This window comes from Saccostrea echinata, unplaced genomic scaffold (genome assembly GCF_033153115.1).
Source record: "Saccostrea echinata isolate AGI-Se365-2 ecotype Australia unplaced genomic scaffold, CSIRO_AGI_Sech_v1 ptg000014l, whole genome shotgun sequence".
NCBI classification, from domain to species: Eukaryota; Metazoa; Mollusca; class Bivalvia; order Ostreida; family Ostreidae; genus Saccostrea; species Saccostrea echinata.
Window position 1 is genome coordinate 20,109,242 of NW_026889763.1, and position 25,156 is coordinate 20,134,397.

At 35.5% G+C, this 25,156-nt stretch overlaps 2 protein-coding genes and 1 long non-coding RNA gene across 8 annotated transcripts in view; 1 reads left to right on the forward strand and 2 right to left on the reverse strand.

Moving 5' to 3' along the window:
- LOC133186914 (uncharacterized) overlaps positions 1–25,156 on the reverse strand; it is a 492,852-nt gene that overhangs the window by 224,326 nt on the left and 243,370 nt on the right. The gene's annotated exons all lie outside the window — the stretch shown is intronic.
- Positions 1–25,156, forward strand: part of LOC133186579 (uncharacterized) — a 160,068-nt gene that overhangs the window by 5,851 nt on the left and 129,061 nt on the right. The window lies entirely within an intron of this gene.
- On the reverse strand, positions 2,646–23,493 carry LOC133186908 (uncharacterized). Of its 6 annotated transcripts, XR_009721113.1 has the most exons (13): positions 23,362–23,493; positions 22,427–22,612; positions 22,049–22,258; positions 13,401–13,444; positions 13,054–13,115; positions 12,738–12,836; positions 12,247–12,305; positions 12,089–12,115; positions 11,815–11,886; positions 10,140–10,272; positions 8,440–8,627; positions 5,113–5,257; positions 2,646–3,407 (listed from the first exon to the last, which is right to left on the reverse strand). It is a non-coding gene; the product is annotated as an uncharacterized LOC133186908 (long non-coding RNA). The 6 variants fall into 6 exon arrangements; XR_009721110.1 differs by lacking the exon at positions 12,247–12,305 and having other exon boundaries at positions 22,427–22,603; XR_009721109.1 differs by lacking the exon at positions 12,247–12,305 and having other exon boundaries at positions 22,049–22,183.

Genomic DNA, 25,156 nt, shown 5'->3' on the forward strand with positions numbered 1-25,156 from the left:
CACTCAAGCAGAATCATAAAATAGTCAGTTTAGAACCTAACCACTCAGGCAGAAACCTAACCCAGTCAGACAGAATCAGAAAACAGTCAGTTTAGAACCTAACCACTCAGGCAGAATCATAAAACAGTCAGTTTAGAACCTAACCACTCAGGCAGAAACCAAACCCACTCAGGCAGAGTCATAAAACAGTCAGTTTAGAACCTAACCACTCAGGCAGAGTCATAAAACAGTCAGTTTAGAACCTAACCACTCAGGCAGAAACCTTACCCACTCAGGCAGAGTCATAAAACTGTCAGTTTAGAACCTAACCACTCAGGCAGAAACCTTACCCACTCAGGCAGGGTCATAAAACAGTCAGTTTAGAACCTAACCACTCAGGCAGAATTAAAACAGTCAATTTAGAACCTAACCCAGTCAGGCGGAAACCTAACCCAATCAGATAAGTAGTGTCTGGAGTATAAATATCAAAATACTAGTATATCATTGAATAAACAACTGGTTCTTTATATGCAACAATTGGTCTTATTAAAGCTGAACACAACTCTTAAATAGGCTTAATTAAGCCATATTATTTTTCTTGTTTCCTATGTCAGCACTGGAACCCACACCTGACTAATTTAACCTGGTCACTGTTGGGTGTAGTGCATGTATTTTTTGTTTACATTTTGTTTTATTGAGGGTGCATTTATGTTTATTTTACTTTGTAATGCATTGACCAGTGCAACTGACATCGAATATCTTTGGTAATTATTTTTCTTGAAGTGGCAGAGGCACACAGATGTCATTTCTGTTGTGCCCAAGTCCATCATAATGACATGAAAGAGATGTCTGTTCAGGTAAACTCTGTAAAGCTAAATACATTGAACATGTTTTCTGTGCTTTCTACATCTTTATTCTTAAATTCTCCCATATCATTCTTGAGGTGTTGATTTCTCAAAGTTCAATTTTCACCATTTAAGGATAGTGCAATTATAGACTTACTCTGTTGTCTAATCCACTCAGTATATTTGTATTTTATATTTCACTTTATAATCACAATTCGTGTGTATAAGAAGGAAGTTTTTTTTTTTAAATCACCACCTTTTTCTTTAATTTGAACTGAAAATGAACACAAGAAAATCTACAGAAGTTCATAACTTTATTGCTTTCAATCCGTTTTGTATTCTCTGTGTACATTACTACATCATTCATCAAGTGAATTATAAAGGCCTAAAACAATGAATTTACAGTCAAACTTTGATACCTCGGACTCAACGGAACTCAGAAGAAACTTGGAGGAATTGAGAGACCAATGATGAAATATAAATACAAAAAAGTGACTGAAACTTCCAAATCACTTTGAATTATCCATGGTATTTGAGATATCAGTGTTCAAAATACTGAAGTTCAACTGTACTTAGAGTTCCCTTAATCCCCCAGTCAGGTTCTTAATGAAGCAAAATACAATCTAACAAACATGTAGTAATGTGACTGAGGTTACATCAAATTCTTCAAATAATAAACAACATAATATTATACAGTTATGGAATGGGTATGAGGGAAATAGCAAATTTATGGTTCCCCAAGGGAGGAAACTATTTCCCGAGGCAGCGAAGCCGCCGAGGGAAACCATAAATTTGATATTTCCCAAGTACCCATTCCATAACTGTTTTATTATACAAAAACAATCATGGGAGATTTATTAAACTAGAGACTCAGACATTTTTAAAAACAATACAGAGGTATTTAAATAATCACAATTGCATATGATCAAAAATATTGTAAGATAACCAATGCATCAATACCGAGGAAAATGGAATTATTAAAAAAAATATAAAATAATTTCACTGACACTTCGAAGGATTATTGTTGCCTTCATTTTGCTAGAATATTTCAGTATGATTTTGACATCGCAAGTCGAAATGTTTTGACGTCATACTTACATTGCTAATAACATTACGTCACAGACTCGAGATTCCTTGAATGCTCCGCCCACTGTTCATTTTAATTGGTTAAAATTATTAATATTCATGAGGGAGTAGTCCCAGGGAGTAGCTCCGAGTTTTCAGGGAGTAATAATAAAATCTACAGTACAATGTTCTCTGTGTACACTTCTAGATCTTTCATTAGAATGGATTATATAGGCCTAAAATCAGTAGAATTTCGTGTTAAATGCTTCAGCCAATTTCCTTGAACAAAGTTGCCCATGTGGCACAGTAGTAAGGGCGTCCGCTCTAGAGTCACAAAGTAAGGAGTTGATCCTTACGTCATGGGTTCGAATCCCACTGTGGGACGTGGATACCAGTCCTTCGGATGAGACTGTATAAACCAAGGTCCTGTGATACAGTAGGTGCTGACACAAAAAAGATCCCTCACTGCTCAATGGCCCCGAGTGCCGAGTATAGGTCAAAATTTGCAGCTCTCCACCAGCAAGTGGTGGCGTCTCCATATCGGTGAAAAATTCTCAAGAGGGACGTTAAATAACAAACAAACGATCATAGTCTTTATGTACATGAAAATAATTAAATTATGAAAACAGAGCTTCTAACAAAATCTTCTATGAAATATACATGATGTAATATAAGAATTATATCTACAACACAACACACATGCACACATACATCTTTAACAATGATATGCTATACTATATACAGTGTTCAGTTTGTTTTACGATATAAAGCTAATCTCAGCATCTTCTTAAAAATTATTGACAGGCTGGTTTCTTTCAAGCACTGGCACCAAGTGAAAAGAAGACGTTCACAGTAGGATTTAAACATTAATTAGCCCCAAAAAATGCAGATCAATAAGAGACAAGTATAAATCTAGTACAATAATACTGATTGTGCATCATAAAATGATATACATGTCACTGACATTGAAGAACAATAAATTGCATAAACACAATGAAAGTGCTGAAATTTTTAACTACATTTGATTTACAGCGAGTTGGCAATAAATAAACAAAACATTTCACTAAAACATAAAGTCTCAATCGACTTATGGACCAGAATTTTTTTACACTACAATGATTATAAATATAGACTGGTGACTAGAAACCAAAATGTCTTAGATTTATACATAAGACTTATACATAGAATAGTGTAGCTAATCTTTCTGATCAAATTCTACAGCTGCATGCAGAGAATATGACAGATGATTTGGTGACAATAATTGACCTGCATGCCAACACTTTCACTGAAAGGGAGTGAATATTCCCTTGTAAGTGCAAACATGCTATATGTACATTTGCAATGCAACTGATTTGTTGTTTGTGATCTTAGTTAATCATACTTATAAGTTAAATTATAGACATTTCTATTTTAAAACATCTTTTATTCCTGTCCTCATATGTCAGGCCAGTACTGTGGCAAACTAAATTTGTAACAGCTTCCTTTAGTATCACAAATGGAAGGCACTTGTGTCTCATTCTGAAAAAAAAGGAAAAATTTCAATATAATAATATTCTATATATATATATATATATATATATATATATATATATATATTAGGGATGTCAACGAGTACCCCGTTAACTGGGTACTCGATCGAACGTCCGAATATCGAATACTAAAAATGGTACTCGGTTACTCGGATATGTATTTTTTCTTATTTCAATGTACATATTTTTTCACAAACTTGTCAAAAAATAACTTAAATATGCATATGGGTAATTAGCGTGTCATCATCTACACATGTAAACACCCAATATAGCCTATGGCTGTGTATATACAGTAATTAGTGACCAATCACCTGGTACACAGCTGTTCTCACCTATTGTGGTCCTTAATTTTTTTATGGCTTCCATGATTGTTTTTCAGTGAACATTGTTTAATATGGTCTATTACCTTCAAATAATTTTTACATAGTTTAGTTAATATACGGCAGCGAAATCGGACATGCATAGAAATGCCCCTACCCACTTCAAAATAAGTAAAGATTTAAAAAAATGTTTAAAGTCAGTTTCCATAGCAAGTTTAGTGTATACGGGGGAAACAACCAACATATGAAAAAATATTAGACTAGCGATCCAAACAACATCCGTTCCTTCTCTTTCGCTAGTCTAATCATCACAAATCTGCATAACAGATTGTCCTCCTTTTGCATTGGTGAAATAGATCCTAAACAAGAACTGTAAACTATCTGTAATTTTGATGTATTAATTGCATCATTTGTGTTAATTTAATAAATAAATTTAGTACCAAAAATCATTTCTGTTGGACTCCATGTCTCCATGTTTACATACATTCATAAAAAGCGATAAAAACAGCTTTGGGGTTTAACAAATTCACAATTAAAAATTAACAAACTTGTATTTACATTTATATATATATATATATATATATATATATATATATATATATATATATATATATATATATATATATATATATATATATTTGTGTCTGCTTTCCTTTGATACCAAATACAAGAGACCCATGGGCCACATTGCTCATCTGAGCACATTGGCTAAGAAAAAGCACAAATCAGTTCAGTATTGAATAGTATTTGATTCCCCATTGTGGCCCAACCCTGGCCTAACCCCAGGGGTTATCATTTGAACAAACTTGAATCTACACTACCTGAGGATGCTTCCAAATCAATATGACTGATAATGGCTTTAATGTTCTTGAAAAGAATACTGGTTATTTTTAAAGATTCATTCTACCCCCGGGGATTATCATTTGAACAAACTTGAATATAAACTATGTAAAGAAAGTTTCCTATAAGTTTGAACTTTTTTGGTCAAGTGGTTCTTGAGAAGAAGAATTTTAAAGATGCCACCACATTTTCACTTTTTCTGAAATATCTTCCCTTGAAAGAGGACATGGCCCTTCATTTGATCAAACTTGAATCCCCTTTACCCTAGGATGCTTAATGGCAAGTTTGGTTGAAATTGGCCCAATTGTTCTGGAAGAGAAGTAGAAAACGTGAAAAGTTTACGGACAGAAGACAGACAGACTACAGATAAAATGTGATCGGAAAAGCTCACTTGAGCTTTCAGGTCAGGTGAGCTAAGAAGTATATGTAAGGAAAAGTCCTGAACATCTATAATTTTCTTGGATGTTCTTAAATAGAACAGGACAGGACATCTACTGCATAAATGTATCAGAAGGAATAAACTTCCAAACTTACCAAGAAAAATTAATCAAGATCCTCTCCAGTTCTTCATTTTCATAGTTAAAAAGAACTCTGCTCCAAAAACTTTAACCTGGGACACCAACACCAATGCTGAGGGTATCACATAAGGTTCCCCAATTTCGTTGAGTTGAGCTAAAAACTAAGAAATGACTTTCTGTATTATATTCTATGACATTTCTTGTATAAGTATCTCATTCAATTTCAATTACATCATTTACAATGATATATTATCATAGGTGAATAGCAGAGGGGAATAATTTCTCTCAGTAGAATATAAATTAATGAAGCCCAGTTCAAGCCCTGCCCCAAACCCGGACACTTGACCAAGTGTTCCAAAATTTAAAACATTTGTTAAAAATGCCCTTGCTCAACACAACTTTGTACTCTTTTTGTCTCCTAGTTGCCCAGGAGCATAGATGAAGATTTTCAAAGAAATAACGATGTTCAGATTCCACACAGCCCCACATAAACACCAAAAGACCTGACTCAGGGGGCTATTATTTTCATAACTTTAAAAGAGGTATCCTTGCTCATCATAACCATACCATTCATTTGTCTGCTTAATACCACTAGGTAAAGAAGAAGATACTTAGAAAATTTATGCATTTCACTATCTTATCTAAAGAACACCTAAACACTCTGACCTAGATTGGGCCATGAAATTCACCATTTTGAAAGAGGCACCTTTGCTCATCATAACTATGCTTTTATTTTTGGTTAGCTCAATATCCAGGTGCAGAAATGAAAATTTCCAAAGATATATTGCATATATATATACTTTAATAGGCCCCCAAAACACCAGAACCATTGACCTTGGAGCACCACATTTAACAATTTTAAAAGAAGTTTCTTGCTCATCAAGCACTAAATTCATATGCTAAATACCCAGTAAAACCTCACCCTGACACCAGAACCCCTGACTTTGGAGCCACTTATACTTAGATTTCTGCTTAATACCCAGGAGCAAAGAAGATTTTCAAAGAAAAACATACCGGCACACAAGCATCAATAAAGCCCCACCCTAACACCAGATCCCCAGGGCCTGGGGCCAAAAATTTTACAATTTAAGTAGAGGTGCCCTTGCTTATTAGAACCATGCACCTAGTTTACCTGATAAGTTATACAGAGAGGAGAAGGTTTTTAAAAAGAATTTATCCATTTTCATTATATGATCATTAGAGCTCTGCCCTAACTCCAGAATCCCTAACCCTCCTTCATGAATTTCAAAGTTTTGGTAAGGGCTCAGTGCTTATTACAATCATGCCAACAGTTTGACTGCTAGATGTCCAGGAGTTATGATTAAGATTTTGAAAGATTGCACTAATTTTGATGGTTTAAACTCCACCCCTCAGTCCCCAGGGGGAGGGGGGGGGGAGTGACCATGAAATTCAAAATTTTTGTACCCCTTCACTTATTAATGCTATTCCAAAATTAGTTGAAATTGGTTCAAAGGTTCAAGAGAAAAAGCTTAAAAAAAGACCTATAGTTTATGACCAACAAATGACACACATCCACAGAAAAGTGACTCAGGTGACCTAAAAATATATTTCTTTGTACATAACTTGTCTCCTAATGTGGTCTTATCCTATATGGGGGTCATGATTTGCATAAATTTGAAACTGCACTACTTGAGGATCCTTGCTTATTAGACTTCCTTAACAAAGCCAAGCTGCTCTTTAGAAAAAAAAAGATTTATAAGTATTTTTCCTATATATATGTATTCCTGTGTCAAATCTTTCCTGATCCTAAATTCTGGGACCACAGTTTGAACAAATTTGAATAGATCTACTCTTTTGTCTAATCCTAATATAAACTCCTTTAGTTGCATGATAAGCTTCTTGATTGTAAACATGACCTTTTATGCACTATAGCTACATATAATCAGTACAATATAAAACAAGAGGCCCATGAGCCACAATGCTCATCTGAGGAATACAACCCTTCTTCATCAACAGATTCTTTTTCCCGTACATATTCCTACTTAAAATTTGATATCATATTGTAGCCCCACCCTTTTCCCAAGAGTCATGATTAACAAACTTGAAATTACACACCCGAGGATGCTTCCATGTAATCATGACTAATCATGACTTTGCTTGAGAAGATTTATACAGATTTTTCCTATATATTTGTAGGTATTACTTTCATCCTCTACTGTGTCCCCACCCTACCCCCAGGCATCATGCTTTGAAAAACTTGAATCTAAAAAAGTTGTTGTGGGTGCTTTATTGTCAATATGACTAATCATGCCTTTGCTGTTCTTAATACAAAATAAGATTTTCCCTATGTATTCCCATGTATAACTCTGATTTCCCGCACTTGCCCCACCATACTCCCAGGGACATGAATTGTATAAAACTTAATTTATTCTATGTCAGGAAGCTTTTACTTGGGTTTCGTATTTTCAAGCCTAGTGGTTCTTAAGAACATTTGAACGATCATACCAAATTTTTACTGTTTCTTAATTATCTCTGCTGGGAAGAGATGTGGTCCTTCGTCAGAATGAATTTCCTTTACCAAAGCATGCTTTGTACGAAGTTTGTTTGAAATTGACACAGTGGTTCTAGAAAAGAAGGTGAAAATGTGAAAAATTATGAAGAAGATGGACAAATGCACAAATTTTGATCAGAAAGAGCTCACTTGAGCCTCCAGCTGACATGAGTTAATGCTAAATAGAGATGTTAGTGTGAAATAATTAATTCAGGAGGTAATTGAATTAGATCCCTCTTCCTTAAAACTTTGATCATTTTTTGTGGTCCCATCCTACCCCAGGAGATCATGAATTGAACAAACTTCAATCTACACTACCTGAGGATGCTTCCCCCACTTCTGCCCCACTCTACACCCCGTGGTCATGATTTGAGCACACTTCAACCTACACAACCTGAGGATAATTCAATATAAATATGACTGATCATTAGTTTGCTGTTCTTGAGAAGATTTTTAAAGATATTTCCTATATATTTCTATTTATAAATTTGATCCCCTGTTGTGGCCCCATGGCTAAGCTGTGCTTAAGATGAATATTCTTTAATGAGTTTTCCTATATATACCTATGTAAAAATTGTTCCCCTGTTGTGACCCCGCCCTGAAAAAAATAAGGCAGAACATTCAAGAACTTAATGAAAATTGTGGACTTCCTGATACCACATCAGAGCGGAAGGACATGCCAGATATAATAATGCCACCTTCAGTGCCATTGGAAAAACCCCATTCCAAGCTGCCACCAATGTGACTTATACCACAAGTGAAAATGTTACTCAGAGGAAAAATGCTGTGGCAGTGTTGTGTGGGAATAAACTATGCAAGAAAGGCAGACACCTGAGAAGCAAAGGAAAGGAAGTTATCTGCCTAAGACACGAAGACTGCACTGCAACCATTCCTCCAGAGGCCACCACTTAAGATGAGAAGAGATGGGCTGCAAAATGGTGAGTTACAAAGTGATGACCGTCCACTAGTCATTTCCCATTTCACCAGTGATGGAGATGGAGCAGCTGCATCTGGTGAATCTGAAAAACAAGGACATGTCATTGAAAACCTTAAAGACTTGCATCATTTCTTTGACTCTCAAAGACAACAGAAGAAATCCAAAACTGCGAAAAATCCAAAACTGTTAAAATGCATGTACAGTATATATCTCAAAGAAAATACTGTAGATCTAAAAGATATCAGCTCTACAATAAAACATAGGTAATCAAAGATTACATAACTCAACTCAATGAATGTTTGTGTAAGGCAAAGTCCCACACTAAACAAATAACCTAGTAGTGTGCATCCCTAGATGCAACATTTATGCAATTTTGTTCTGATAGGGCTTTACAGTTACTTGGGAATGGACTAATCTAAGAACTTTTAACTTGCCAATTATCCAGAAATCCAGCATCTGAAGCAAGTTTGAAAATGTTCATCCCTTGATGCATCATCCTTGCAAGTTCGGTTCAGAAAGGCCTTATAGATTCTTGGTAATGGACCTGAACCAAAAACTTTAACCTGGTCACTCATCTGGAATATGTAGATCAAATCAAGCATCTGAAGCAAGTCCAGTAGTGTGCATCCTTAGATGTATCATCCATGCAAGTCGGGTCAAGGTACAGCAAATAGTTACTTTAGAATGATCCTGCTCCAAAAACTTTAACCTGGTCACCCATCTGGAAAATGTAGGTCAGATCCAGTATCCGAAGCTAGCCTGGTAGTGTGCATCCTTAGATGTATAATCCATGCAAGTCTGGTCAACATGGGTCTATAGTTACTTTAGAATGAACCTGTTCTATAAACTTTAACCTGGTCACTCATCTGGAAAATGTAGGTCAGATCCAGCATCTAAAGAAGGGTGGTAGTTAGCATCCTAAGATGTATCATCCATGCAAGTTTGGTCACGATAGGGCTTATAGTTACTTGGAAATGAGACCTGCCCCAAAAACTTTAACCTGCTCCAAAATCTTCAACCTGCTTTAAAAACATTAACCTGGTCATCTTTTAGCTGAAATTGCAGCATCTGAAACCTTGACTGGTACAAAGAAACACACTATAAACAACTTCCATGCAACTCTGATTTATGTAAGGCATAGAAGTGCTGAAAAAGAAAACTGCTGCAAAAACTATAACCTGGGATGCCGGAGGTATCACATAAGCTCCCCCAACTTCTTTGAGGTGAGCTAAAAATCTAAAGACACTTACAGTAAATCAGTAACAGATTCAATATTAAAAAGGAATTTGTGTGAAAAGGGAGGGGGGAGGGAGGGGAGTGGGGGGCATTGATGCTGTGTATTTAATTTAAATGTATGAATTTTGTAATTAATAAATAATTTGTAAATTTATAGACTATATAATAATTGTTGTTATGTTTTATTATGCACTGATTCTATTCAACTGTGTAAATGAGGAAAATGTGGAAATGTAAATGATGTATAATTGTATGAGTAAAATGTGACATTTTCTTATATGAGGGAGTCCATACATGTAAAAATGTTTTAATTTTATCTTATTAAAATTATTTTAATTAATTATCTTGTTTTTCTTACCTATCTGATGAACACAACAAAGGTTACAGAGGTGATTGGTAGAAATACGGGTGTCAAAACTCTCTGTTGATGACCAGACAGCATACTGCATTGTATATCTGCCATTACTGATCTTAAACATGGGAGACAACTCCTGAAATCAGAGAAATTGTAGTCAAAATGAGAGTTACCTGTTACTCTTTAGCTCCGACACAATGAAATAATTTCACTACATGTTACTATATAGCTTCAATTAAATTAATTAATTAACTAAGACTCTAAGCAGATAATCAATGAAAGAGAAAATAAAGATTAATGCTTAAACAAACAAGAGGCCCAAGGGCCTTAACGGTCACCTGAGTACAATACAACAATTTAGAGGATCCATATACTGATAAATGAAGCTCTGTTGCCCAAAAGCAAGAAAATAGTATGATTTGCATCAACAAAATAATTGGTCTAGTATCTATCTGTCCCCCATTTATCACTATTACCATGCAGAATATCAACAAACTGTCCATTTTTTAACCCCATATTTTTACTTCTCACATTGGCCTCTCTTGGCCTTTGAAGAACAATTTAAAAGGATAAGTTATTTTTGTCTCAATTTTATTCATCTATTATTTCCAAGTCTACCTGGGGCCATGAATTTCACAATTTTGGAAGAGGCATTCTTCCTTATAACCATGCACTTCCTTTGTTTGAAAAATACCCAGGAGTAGAGAAGAAAATTTTGAAAAAATTTATGCATTTTCCCTATATAATCAATAGAGCCCCACCCTTACACTAGAACCCCTGATCCAGGGGCCATGAAATTCACAATTCTGGAAAAGGCAACCATGCTTGTCATAACTATGCACCAAGTTAGTTTATTTAAAATCCAAGAGCAGAGAAGATTTTCAAAGAACTAATGCAATTTTACTATATAATCAATAGAGCCCCGCCCTAACACCACAACCCCTAACCCTGGGGCCATGAAATTCATAATTTCTAAAAAGGCAGCCATGTTCACCATAACTATGTTCTTAAATACTTTATTTAATACCCAGGAGCAGAGAAGAAGATTTTCAAAGAATTAATGCATTTTCACTATATAATCAATATAGCCCCGCCCTAACACCAGAACCCCTAACCCTGGGGCCATGAAATTCACAATTTTGGAAGAGGCACTCTTGCTCATCATAACTATGTACTTAGTTACTTTATTTAATACCCAGGAGCAGAGAAGAAGATTTTCAAAGAATTAATGCATTTTCACTAGATGATCTATAAAGCCCCACCCTAGCACCAGAACCCCTGACCCTGGGGCCATGAATTTCACAATTTTGGTAGAGGGCTCAATGCTTATTACAATTATGCTAACAGTTTGACTGCTTGATGTCCAGGAATAAAGAAGATTTTTAAAGATTGCATTAATTTTGGTGGTTTTAGCCCCACCCCTTAGGCCCCAAGGGGGCAGGGACCATGAAATTCAAAATTTTTGTTTCCCTTCACCCATAGAATGCTATATGCCAAATTTGGTTGAAATTGGTTGAGCGGTTTCAGAGAAGAAGCTAAAAATGTTCAAATGTTAACACACATTGCACGATGACAGACAAAAACGGATAGCTATAGGTCACCTAATTGACTCAGGTGACTTAAAAATTGAGACCAGAAAAAATACACCCTGACAGTAATTAACAGTAAACATATCTACCCTGAAATACACGTAGGCTTCACATGTTAACAAACATACTACACACCATCCAGGATGTTGCACCATGCACACCTAAAAAAAAGTTCCCTTTAATTAAGTGGGACAATTCTGCTAAAGATATGATATTCTTAGCTCATGAGTCCAAAATTAATACTGTAGGCCTAAAATAAGATGCCAAAAATGAAAAAAATAAAAATAAATTGTCTCTCGTTATATATACAACTATAACTGACCAAGTTCATTTTGATTGGCTGTTTCCTTTGAACATACTCACGTCTTGTAATGAAATCTGTATTCATTTCTGAAAATATAAGTGCATAACATCAAAATCACTTTTCTTAAAGTTCTCCTCAGAAGAATATTATCTATGAGTGAAGGCAATGTCTATCATAAATTGAATGTTCTAGTAGTGTGCACATCTACATGCCTTACCATACAAGTTTGGTCTAGTTAGGAATTATAGTTTCTTGGGAATGTCCAAAATAATCATCCTGAAAATAAATGTCTTATCATCCACTTAAGTCAGAAGCATCATCCATGCAACTTTTTGTACAGGTAGAGCTTATAGTTACTTGAAACTTTGGTACTTTGTAAAAGTTTTATGGGCAAGTTCATTCCCAAGTAACTATAAGCTCTACGCTTAAAGTTACTTGGGAATGAACTTGCCCATAAAACTTTTACTGGGATGTCAACACACTTATAAAGCAAAAGCTCATCTCGACTTTGTTGAGGTGAGCAAAAAATATTCAGTTTACTGCCTTTTGAACATTTGTTGTCACATTGTAGAATCGGTAGTGTTTTCTTTAAATATGATTAATTATTATGCTGAGGAGTGTCCAAGAAATGTAAAACAATGTATTCTCTGGGGGAAAAAGTGATTCTATCACACCATCTAAGTTTGTTGGTATGCCAGTCTACCCTACCAAATGAACCACTTGTAGAAATCTTTATGGATGAGGAATTAGTGTCTTATAGTCATCCTGCCTCCCAATGATGGCATCATCAGAATCTGTCTCCATTCACTGTAATTATGACAAACTATTGCATAATTTTAAGTTGAAAGGAAAGCAAATGATATTTATATGAAATAACCAGATGTGTTTGTGAAACATTGTTGTCCCCTATGGCAGTTCAAGACAAAGGTTTGGATTTTTCAAATTTAGGTTGAGGTCTACAAGGTTAAAGTGAAGAGTTCAAAAAGTGTTTGTATTCAAAGAAAGGTCTTGTCACAACAAATACCATCTTCTCTAGTCAAAGGTTTCTGATCTGCTACTCTCCTTACAAACCCTTGGCATATGGTGCTGTCAAAAGATGGGAAGTACAGTCTAAGCAAAAAGTCTGAATCAGATCTGTTCATCAATTTTTAAAATCTCTTATACAGATAAAATGCAGGAATGTTTTTGAACTCAGTCAAATTAGTTTATCAGCTAAAAGACATGTTCAGGACATACATGTATATCAAAACATACAAACAAAGTGATTACAGTCTTTTGTCCCTTTTAAGTCTATTTGCTTTAAGGGGAGGGGATGGGTGGGTACTGAATAGCATCTTTTGATTTTATCAAATGACAACTATGTTAACCTACCTTTTCTCATCTTTGCTCCAGCCTTTTCTTTCTACTTGTTTTACCTGGAAAAATGCACAAAATTTTCATTTTAGGTGTTGTACTACATTTTAACATCTTAGAATTTTATGAAATGGGATCTTTTTTCACAGTTTTCATCAAAAGAGCAGATCTGAAAAAAAAAATAATGACCTTCTTAAGAGATATATGAACATGTATATGCCTATTATGAAAGCATTTCCATATTCTAAGAAAATAAACCACCAAATACATGTACTTGTTTTTAACAAAAAAATACTGTATAAGTGGAAATCTTAGTGAGATGCCAATTTAGAAATTTACCCCCAAATTTTTAGCAAGAAGTAATTTAAGTGATTTTGTAATATCAAGAGAGAAAGCTATAACAGCCAAAATAGAATAAATTGTTAGCAATACATGTATTCAATTTTAGCAATCTCAGTTCCCTCACTAAAAATGCCAAAATTGAATCCTCCCTAAAAATTCTGCTTCTATGGTAATTTGAATTCTCAGAAATTATACTCATTTACAGAATTGCAAATGATTTCTTGCAATGACAAAGAATTTAAAATAAGTATAGACGATTATAAAATACAATAAAAATCTTTGAGTATATCTGGTGCAGTTTTTTGGGGTTATCAAACACATTTTTAAAATTGTTCTTTCATTTGCAAAAATTCCAGTGAAGTAAAATATGAAACTAGGAACATTACTTCATCAACCAAACAATAATAAAAACAAAGGGGGAGTTTCGATAAGGCGGTTTTTCAGCCCCTCACGAAATTTTCTGAAATTTTTTATATTTTGTAGAAAAACTCCTTATCGTCCAAAAAATATGAAAATAATTTATGTGACGCATTTTCCGGTCACGTGATAATTGAAAATTTAAGTATACCCCCTTTCATATATTTTTGGAGTAGACATTTTTATAGGGGGAAAGTGGATTTTTTAAATCGTCAAAATAATAAATGAAATAGGGTTAATATGAATAAAGACATAAATTAACCAATTTCAACAATTTTTTTTACGGAAAATGGTATTTACCTTACGCGAATGTTTTTTTTTTAAGGTGCGATATTTTTCTGGTGTGTTAAATGTTACTTTTCTTTAAAAAAGGATGAATTGATCTTATAAAACGTAAACATATATAGAAAGTTTTAACATCATAATTAATCGACAGTTTATATGTAAACTTTACAATCAATATTTAACATTTTCCCATACGAAAAATGCAAATGAAAAGATATATGGACATGAGATAGGTAAACGTAAAAACGTCATATACAGGGATATGCAATACATTTTCATCAATGAGATTATACAACTACATATTTTATAAAAATATACCTTAATATCATAAAATTGAAAATAAAGAGGCTGGGGGGTTGTGGCCATTTTTAGACTATATTGATCTCCTTTAGAAGAAGAGCTCCATATGAAGATATAGAAAATGATCAAATTTTAAAACTAAAATTTTTGAAATTTTTCTTTGCCAAATGATAGTTGACAGCTTAAGATATCATATCTAAAAATTAAAGTTAAATCTGGTGGTTAATTTGTGGTTAATTTGTTGACCCCCCAGCCTCCTTAAATAAAATGTTTTGAATTAAAAAGATTAAAAAATAAATGCAACTTTATATACATACATGAATAAGAAGTTTATTTAAAAGAATCATATTGCTATGTAAGCCGGTACGTTGTAGGTGCAAGGTAAGAAAAATATTTTATCTGGCAGCCACCACATAATTATTTGGCGGCCACTAGAAAAATATATCTGCCAAATAGCTTTCCTGCGGCCAAAACATAAATAACTGGCAGCGACCAGAAACTTATTTGGCGGCCAACACATAAATAACTAGAAGCAGACAAATAAGTTTCTTGCGGTGTAGACATGTAATCTTGCTAATAAGGCATGAAACTCCCAGATTTGACTACAAACAGAAGTTGTAGATGTCGTTAAAGGCAGAGATTTTAAGCACCGCCTTTAAAAATACCTGGTCTGTGTACCTCTGTCAATCAAGTGCATTAAGGTACATCATTGGGTGCTACAACTTGATTGGCAAACCACTAAATTTTTTCTGGCAGCCGCCAGATATTTCAATGGCAGGCCAGATAATATATTTTTTTTTTACCTAGCACCTACCGGCTTCAGTATATTGCAATGTATTTGATAATATGAATAATATTAATTACAGTCAAAAATATTTTATCATGATACGTAATATGTGAATAGCCAAATGATGGAAAAATCTATAATACATTGAGTGTTTCCTTTTCATTATGAAACTTAGAAGTATTTGCCTGCATTATGTTTTCAGCATAACTGAGAGAATCCCAGCCAGGACTAATTTCCTATCGCTTCCCCACTCTCCATAGATACTTAAGTTGCTTCACCAACTCTAGTCACTCCTCATTTAGAGAGTTTTAGAATTCATTATAAATGATTTGCTAGACCAAAGCGCAGTTCGAAATACACGTGTAAATGCCAAAGATATGTGTTTAATCCTTAATCAGGCAGACATATGCGCCTAGACATCCAGACTTAAAACAATCCACATTCCCTATATGTCAATCACACGGAAATACCTGGGCACTTCTCTAGCATGTTGGAGCGTGAATTTCTATACAAGAAAGTCAAAAATATTTGTATTTTTGACTTTCTTGTAACTATGCATGATAAATAACGTTAAGGAATGGACTTGCTTTAAAACTTTTTTGTTCAGTCAGTCAGAAAATGTAAGAAAGTTCCAGCATCTGAACCATGTCTGGTAGTGTGCAATCCTAGATGCATCATCAGTGCAAGTTTGGTTATGATAGGGCTTATAGTCACATAAGAATGAGACACACTTCAAAATCTTTAACCTGTTCTATCATTAAGGAAATGTAGGTCATATCCAGCATCTAAAGCAATCTAATAGTGTGCATCTGTAGATGCATCATGAAGCAAGTCTGATCAACAAGTGCTTACAGCTGCTCTGCTCCAAAAACTTAAACCTGCTTTTAAAACATTTACCTGGACATTCTTTGGCTAAAATCCAGCATTTGAAACCTTACTGGTGACAAGGAAACATGCTAGATCAGGTGACTGTGATTAATATAGGGCATAGATATACTTGAAAAAAAATCTGCTTCAAAAACTTTTACCTGGAACACCGATGCTGACGGTATCACAAACTTCGAGGAGGTAAGCTAAAAATGTGATGTTAGCGTTAACGTTATATGTTGGCGACAAAAATAGTATCAAAATGAAGACAGGATACGATAATGTTTTCTACTGTTAATACATGTATAATCGAGAATCTTCTTTAATTCAACAAAATATGCTACTTTTGGCTTAGTATTTTAACACAGAGTCAGATCAAGAAACCAGGAGTTTCTACTTTTAGATATGCATGTTATGCAATTTTCAATTTTTGGATATGAAGTGCACAGGCGACACTCATCATATTTCAAGAAATTAGTGTGCAGAGTATATCTAATTACTGAACAAATTTAGGTGAGTGTCCCTCATGCACTTCATATTCTAAACATCGATTTATAAATGCCACCCTCTTATATTTTCCCATGAGCCTAATGTTAACGAATCTGAGTGTACATCTAAGTATGTATCAGCTACGGTGTTAATTCTTCTCATATTAACTTTTAAAATATAAATAACAAAAGTTAACATATTTATCTTGAATTCTAAACTAGTTTTGAAAAAATAAATTGAAATTTATTTTTAAGAAAAAGTGGGCCGCTGAGCGGCCTTATCGAAACTCCCCCTTTAACATCAAAATTTCAAACTCAGAATGTCTGGATCTAAACTGACTTGTTTTGTTCCAGCTTGACTGGGTTAAGTTTTAACTAGAGTGGGTTTGATTCGAAACTGACTTATTCATGTTCCTGTCTAACTGGATTAGATTTCTACCTGACTGGGTTAGGCTCTAAACTGACAGTTTTATGATTCTGCCTGACTGGGTTAGGTTCTGAACTGACTTGTTCATGTTTCTGCCTGACTTGGTTACATTTTTTCCTGACTGGGATAGGTTCTAAATCGACTGTTTTATGTTTATATCTGACTGGGTAGGTTCTAAACTGACTGTTTCATGATTCTGCCCGACTGGGTTAGGTTCTAAACTGACTGTTTTATGTTTCTGCCTGACTGGGTTAGGTTCTAAACTGACAGTTTCGTGATTCTGCCTGACTGGGTTAGGTTCTTAACCGACTTGTTTATGTTCCTGCCTGACTGGGTTAATTTCTTAACTGACTTGTTCATATTACTGCCTGACTGGGTTATGTTTCTACCTGACTGGGTTAAGTTCTGAACCGACTGTTTTATGCTTCTGAATGGGTTATGTTTCTACCTGACAGGGTTGGGTTTTAAGCTGACTGTTTTCTGATTCTGTCTGACTGGGTCAGGTTCTAAACTGACTTGTTCATGTTCTTGCCTGACTGGGTTAGGTTTCCACCTGGCTGGGTTAAGTTTCTGCCTGACTGGGTTAGGTTCTAAACTGACTGTTTTATGATTCTGCCTGAGTGGGTTAGGTTCTAAACTGACTGTTTTATGTTCCTGCCTGAATGGGTTAGGTTCTAAACTGACAGTTTCGCGATTCTGCCTGACTGGGTTAGGTTCTTAACTGACTTGTTTATGTTCCTGCCTGACTGGGTTAATTTCTTAACTGACTTGTTCATATTACTGCCTGACTGGGTTATGTTTCTACCTGACTGGGTTAAGTTCTGAACCAACTGTTTTATGTTTCTGACTGGGTTATGTTTCTACCTGACAGGGTTGGGTTTTAAGCTGACTGTTTTCTGACTGGGTCAGGTTCTAAACTGACTTGTTCATGTTCTTGCCCGACTGGGTTAGGGTTCCACCTGGCTGGGTTAAGTTTCTTCCTGACTGGGTTAGGTTCTAAACTGATAGTTTTATGATTCTGCCTGAGTGGGTTAAGTTTCTACCTGACTTGTTTGGGTTCTAAACTGGCTATTTTATGATTCTGCCTGACTGGGTTAGGTTTTAAACTGACTTGTTCATGTTCCTGCCTGACAGGGTTAGGTTTATACCTGACTGGGTTAGGTTTTGAACTAACTTGTTCATGTTCCTGTCTGACTGGGTTAGGTTTCTACCTGACTGGGTAAGGTTTTAAGCTTACTGTTTTACAACTCTATGTGACTGGGTAGGTTCTTAACTGACTGTTTTATGATTCAGCTTGACTGGCTTGGTTTCTTAACTGAATTGTTCATGTTCCTGCCTGACCGGCTTAAGTTCTAAACTGATTTGTTCATATTACTGCCTGACTGGGTTATGTTTCTGGGTTAGGTTCTGAACTGAATATTTTATATTCCTGCCTGACTGGGTTAGGTTTCTACCTGACTGGGTTAGGTTCTGAACTCACAGTTTTATGTTCCTGTCTGACTGAATTAGGTTTCTTCCTGACTGGGTTAGATTTTAAGCTTACTGTTTCACAATTCTACCTGACTTTGTTAGGTTCTTAACTGACTTATGTTCCTGCCTATCTGGGTTAGGTTCTAAACTGACTGTTTTATGATTCGGTCTGACTGGCTTAGGTTCTTAACTGACTTGTTCATATTCCTGCCCGACTGGGTTAAGTTCTAAACTGACTTGTTCATATTACTGCCCGACTGGGTTATCTTTCTACCTGATTGGTTAAGTTCTGAACTGACTGTTTTATGTTTCTGACTGGGTTATGTTTCTGCCTGACTGGGTTGGGTTCTAAACTGACTTGTTCATCTTCCTGCCTGACTGGGTTAGGTTTCTACCTGACAGGGTTAGGTTCTACACTGACTGTTTTATGATTCTGCCTGACTGGATAAGGTTTTAAACTGACGGTTTTATGATCCTGCCGCACTGAGTAAGGTTCTGAACTGACTGTTTCATGACTCTGCCTGACTGGGTTAGGTTCTAAACTGACTGTTTCATGATTCTCCCTGACTGCATTAGGTTCTTATCTGACTTTTTCATGTTCCTGCCTGACTGGGTTAGGTTTTTTCCTGACTGGGATAGGTTATAAACTGACTGTTTTATGTTTTTACCTGACTGGGTTGCGTTCTAAAATGACTGTTTCATGATCCTGCCTGACTGGGTTAGGTTCTGAACCGACTTGTTCATGTTCCTGCCTGACTGGGTTAGGTTTCTACTTGAATGGGTTAGGTTTTAAAGTGACTGCTTCATGATTTTGCCTGACTGGGTTGGGTTCTAAACTGACTTGTTCATGTTCCTGCTTGACTTGGTTATGTTTCTACCGGACAGGATTAGGTTCTAAACTAACTGTTTTATTACTCTGCCTGACTGGGTTAGGTTCTAAACTGACTGTTTTATGATCTTGCCGCACTGAATAAGGTTCTGAACCGACTGTTTCATGACTCTGCCTAACTGGGTTAGTTTTAAACTGACTTGTTCATGTTCTTGCCCGAGTGGGATAGGCTTCCACCTGACTGGGTTAGGTTTCTGCCTGAATAGGTTAGGTTCTAAACTGACAGTTTTATGTTCCTGTTTGACTGGGTTAGGTTTTAAGCTTACTGTTTTACAATTCTACCTCACTGGGTTAGGTTCTTACCTAACTACTACCTAGTCCTTGTTGCACCCGGAGGCACATAGGGCAAGGATTAGGGATTAGGGGTTAGGTTCTTAACTGACTTATGTTCCTGCCTGACTAGGTTAGGTTCTAAACTGACTGTTTCATGATTCAGCCTGACTGGGTTAGGTTTTTAACTGACTTGTTCATGTTCCTGCCTGACTGGGTTAAGTTCTAAACTGACTTGTTCATATTACTGCCTGACTGGGTTATGTTTCTACCTGACTGGGTTAAGATCTGAACTGACTGTTTTATGTTTCTGACTGGATTATGTTTATACCTGACTGAGTTGGGTTTTAAGCTGACTTTTTCTGATTCTGCCTGACTGGATTAGGTTCTAAACTGACTTGTTCATGTTTCTGTCTGACCTGGTTATGTTTAATCCTGACTGGGTTAGGTTCTAAACTGCCAGATTTATGTTTCTACCTGACTGGTTTATTTTTCTACCTGACTGGGTTAGGTTCTTAACTGAATGTTATACAATTCTGCCTGACTGGGTTAGGTTCTAAATTGACTTGTTCATGTTTCTGTCTGACTGGGATAGGTTTCTTCCTGACTGGGTTGGGTTCAAAACTGATAGTTTTATGATTCTGCCTGACAGGGTAATATTTCTGCCTGACTGGGTTTGGTTCTAAATTGACAGTTTCATGATTCAGCTTGACTGGGTTAGGTTCTTAACTGACTTGTTCATGTCCCTGCCTGACTGGGTTAAGTTCTAAACTGTCTTGTACATATTACTGCCTGACTGGGTTATGTTTCTACCTAACTGGGTTAAGTTTTGAACTGACTGTTTCAGTTTCTGACAGGATTATGTTTCTACCTGACTGGGTTGGGTTTTAAACTGACTGTTTTCTGATTCTGTCTGACTGGATTAGGTTCTAAACAGACTTGTTCATGTTTCTGTCTGACTGGGTTATGTTTAATCCTGACTGGGTTAGGTTCTAAACTGCCAGTTTTATGTTTCTACCTGACTGGCTTAGGTTTCTACCTGACTGGGTTAGGTTCTTAACTGAATGTTACGCAATTCTGCCTAGGTTCTAAATTGACTTGTTCATGTTTCTGAACTGACTGTTTTATGATTATACCTAACTGGGTTAGGATGTGAACTGACTGTTTTCTGTCCCTGATTGACTGGGTTACATTCCTGACTGGGATAGGTTCTAAAATGAATGTTTTATGATACGCTCTGCCTGCGTTAGGTTCTAAACTGACTAATTCATGTTTCTTACTGACTAGGTAATGTATCTTCCTGACTGGGTTAGGTTTTAAACTGAGTGTTTGATGTTTCTACCTGACTGGGTTAGGTTCTAATATGACTGTTTTATGTTCATGCCTGACTGAGTTAAGTTTCTATCCGACTGGGTTAGGTTCTTAACTAAAAGTTTTATGATTCTGCCTGACTGGGTAATGTTCTAAACTGACTTATTAAATTTTTAGCCTGAGTGGGTTTTGTTTCTGCATTACTGATTTGGATCTGAACTGACTATTTCACGTTCCTGCCTAAGTGGGTTAGGTTTCTGCCTGACTGGGTTAGGTTCTAAACTGACTGAAGGAACTCACTTTAAGTCTGGGTAAGCTAGGTTCTAAACTGACTTTATCATGTCCTTCCCTGACTGGAATATATGTTGTTCTGAACAAGATTCCTAAATGACCACACTCAAGTTTTTGCTTATTCTTAATTATTTCCACTTGAAAGGGGGCATGATCCTTCATTTAAATCTTTACACAAGGATACTCTGTGCCAAATTTGGTTAAAATTAGTTTCAGAGAAGAAGAGGAAATTGTGAAAAGTTAACCAAAAAATCAATGATGTAAATGACTACATGCTACAATCTAATTGAAATTAAATCCTTTGATCAGCTCACATATGATCACTACACAAAGTGTGTAGGGATCATATGTGAGCAGATCAAAGGATCTAATTTTAATTAGATTGCACATGCAATGGACAAATTTGGATCAAAAAAGCTCATCTGTGCCACTGTGCAAAAGGAGGAAGGGGTATTGATGCTGTGTATGTAGTTTATATATGTTCTATTTTTATTACATATTAAAATTATTTTCAACAATTACCTTGTTATTTTACCTGTCCAAAGAACATGACAAAAAAGATAACAGGGTGATTGGTAGAAATATAGGCATACAGGTGTCAAAACTCCCTTTTGGTGAACAGTCTGTATCACTCATTGTTTATCCACCATTAGTGATCTTTAACAGAGGAGACTATGTAGGTTTCACATGTTGACAGTCTACACACCATTGAGTAAACTACATCATTTCCAACTAAAAGAAATCTTTTTTATTCACAATAAATGGATTGAAATATGCTGCTCAAAATAACTTCAAAATATCAATAACTTCCTCATTCAATTTAAAATAAAATCTTATTGAAAATACCAGATCATAAGTTTAGTTTAAGTACACTTCATACTTTCTTGGACGTTAACAAACCTAGATGAAAATGGCAGATAGGCAAGTTCAATTGCTGGTGATCAGATACAAGAAGCTCAGGCAGGTCCAATTGCTGGTGACCAGATACACTTAGTGGTTTGGATTGTGCTGACCGGGATGTCGGCATGGGTGGATTAGAGCAGCTTACAAGCTATGCAGGAGTCCAAGTTTGATTCCCTGTCAATCCTTTCCAGTTATAATATTAAATTAACATATGAAAAAGCATAGATATTAGCGAGCGCAGCGAGCAGCGCAAAGCGCCGCTCATCACTGGGAGCTCTAAAAGCAATGCCTGGGCGAAGAGAAAATTCTGACTTTGCAAATTGATCCAAATGAATTTTTTTCCACAGTTACCTGTGGTCCCATAATGCTTTGCGAATTGCTTCTCCCCACAAACAACGTTCTCGCGGTAGCAAGAAGTTCCAAAAAAAATATACACCCACGTTGATTTGATGGATATATAGCAGACAAATAGTAGATTAATACTTCTTTATTAAAATAAGCCCTGTTCAGACTTTGTTTTGGTAATGCTACTTACAAGCGACGTTATATGACGTCAGAGTCTAGACGTACTAAAAGTCTCGTGCAGTTTGATAACTTTGAAGAGCCCGATCTAAATTAAAACTGAATATAGGTATCTGCGCTCACCCTTACGGTTGCATCGTCAACATATTAAAAATATACAAGACATTGTACGTTCGAAAATGACAAAATAATTCCCCTACTCTCGCACTGAAAGTCTTCAAACTTCTATACATTTATAATATATATATACACACTTTTGAATAAATTCACTAAATTCTAAAGAAAATAAGGAGCTGTGTAAGAGTGTGGGGTGCTAACTTTATTGAAAAATGAGAGGGGTAGATGTTGATTATACTAGGCCTATGTTTTCTAGTGGGGTTTCTAACATAAACCATAAAAATACACCTCACCCTCCGGCCGCCAGTCCGCTTCTTTTTTCTTATACAATGCACATAACACAGCTCATCGATGTAGCATCAATGTTTCGGTGTATTTTTCTTTGTGACCTCTTCGTTTCTACTTCCGTTTCATTTTCAGTTCTTGCTAATTAGGGCTGGGACGATATATCGAGATATCGATTCAATGTGAGGATGATACGCATATCGATACGTATGAAGAAATATCGACATATCGCCCAAAAAATTCTGACTTGTGTTTTTCTTTGTTTACTTAACATTTTGGGTTTAATATATAAAATAAATATGCTTAATATAAATATAAATATGAAATACATAATAATTAAGACCACTTGTGCAAAATGATTGAGTTTTACAACAGATATGCAACTTCTTTGAATAAATTATTCTTATTTGTGAAGAAATGTTTTGTTCATTTCAATATAAAAAAAGAATTTATAACCAATTAAACATATCGTGATACATATCGTATCGTGGCTCAAATATCGGGATACGTATCGATATAGAAGAAGTTGTATCGTCCCAGCCCTATTGCTAATCATGCCAAACGTTATTTCTCCCGCCGCTAAACTAACTTCGGGATCGATGTACTCAGCTACATAATATAAAACTGAAACCATACCGGAATTAATTTTCCCGAACTGCTTGACTGGTTAAGTAATAGACTCTACCATCGCGAAAATGATATGGACACAAGGTTCAACTGGCCTTTTTTTTTTCATTTGATCGTACTTGAATTACATGTAACAGGGTTTTTTTTATTAATAAAGAAGCCAATATTTAAAAAAATGCAAATACATCTGTTACATCCAAAGATTAAACTTTGTTTTTAAAAAGGACATTTTTAAATTATATAGATCTACAAATTTATTACAAATTAAATACTGTTAAGGTACGATGAAACATATAGACAATTTTTTAGCGACACTGACCTCCTGTTAGGGGTCAACTATTTATTTGTGAGGGAAAGAGGGGTGGTAAATTTTACCGAGTCAGATTGTTTATTTTCATGTCGGTGAAGGACAGATTATCTATTTCCAAAAAGAAAAAAACAAGGACAGATTATTTATTTCTTCTTCACTGAAAAAAGTCTGATAAGCAAAAAGAAAAAAAAAGAAAGAAAGAAAAACATCAAAGTTGAAAACTCCCATTCCGGGGGGGGGGGGGGGGCTGAACTAGTCAGAGAGATTTTTTTCTTGCCCAGTCGAGGACAGATTATTTATTTTCAACATTTTCGATGACAGATTATTTATTTCCAAAATCTGCAAACCCCACCCCCACCCCATACCATCCCCGAATGAAATGTTCGTCCCCTAAGCAACAGCTTGTAATGCTCTTACCTACAGATTTTATTCGCTCTGCTTTCCATGTCAAACTAGTACAATTAAAGTTCTAAAAAAATCTGGCTGTTTATTACGTCAGATAAAATTAATTTTAAATTCTTGTCTCATTTACCCCTCTAAAAATGTGATATGTAAAATAAATATTTTGTGTAAATATATACTGAAAATATACTGTACTTAGCCGGGACGATATTTGGCAGAAATTCGTAGATTTGAAGGCCTTGCTGGTCTAAATAAAAGCATTTTATATACTTGAATTACTTAGATTAGAGGATACCGTTTTCTGCCAGCACGTTGGAAAAGAAATTTAAATACACAGCCAAATGTAAGGATAAGTTTAATCTACTGTTGTTTTACGTCCCTTGCGAGAATTCACTAATATATAAGACGTACAAAAAACCTAATCTGAAGAGAAACATGTCTAATAATCATTCCATTGATATTGA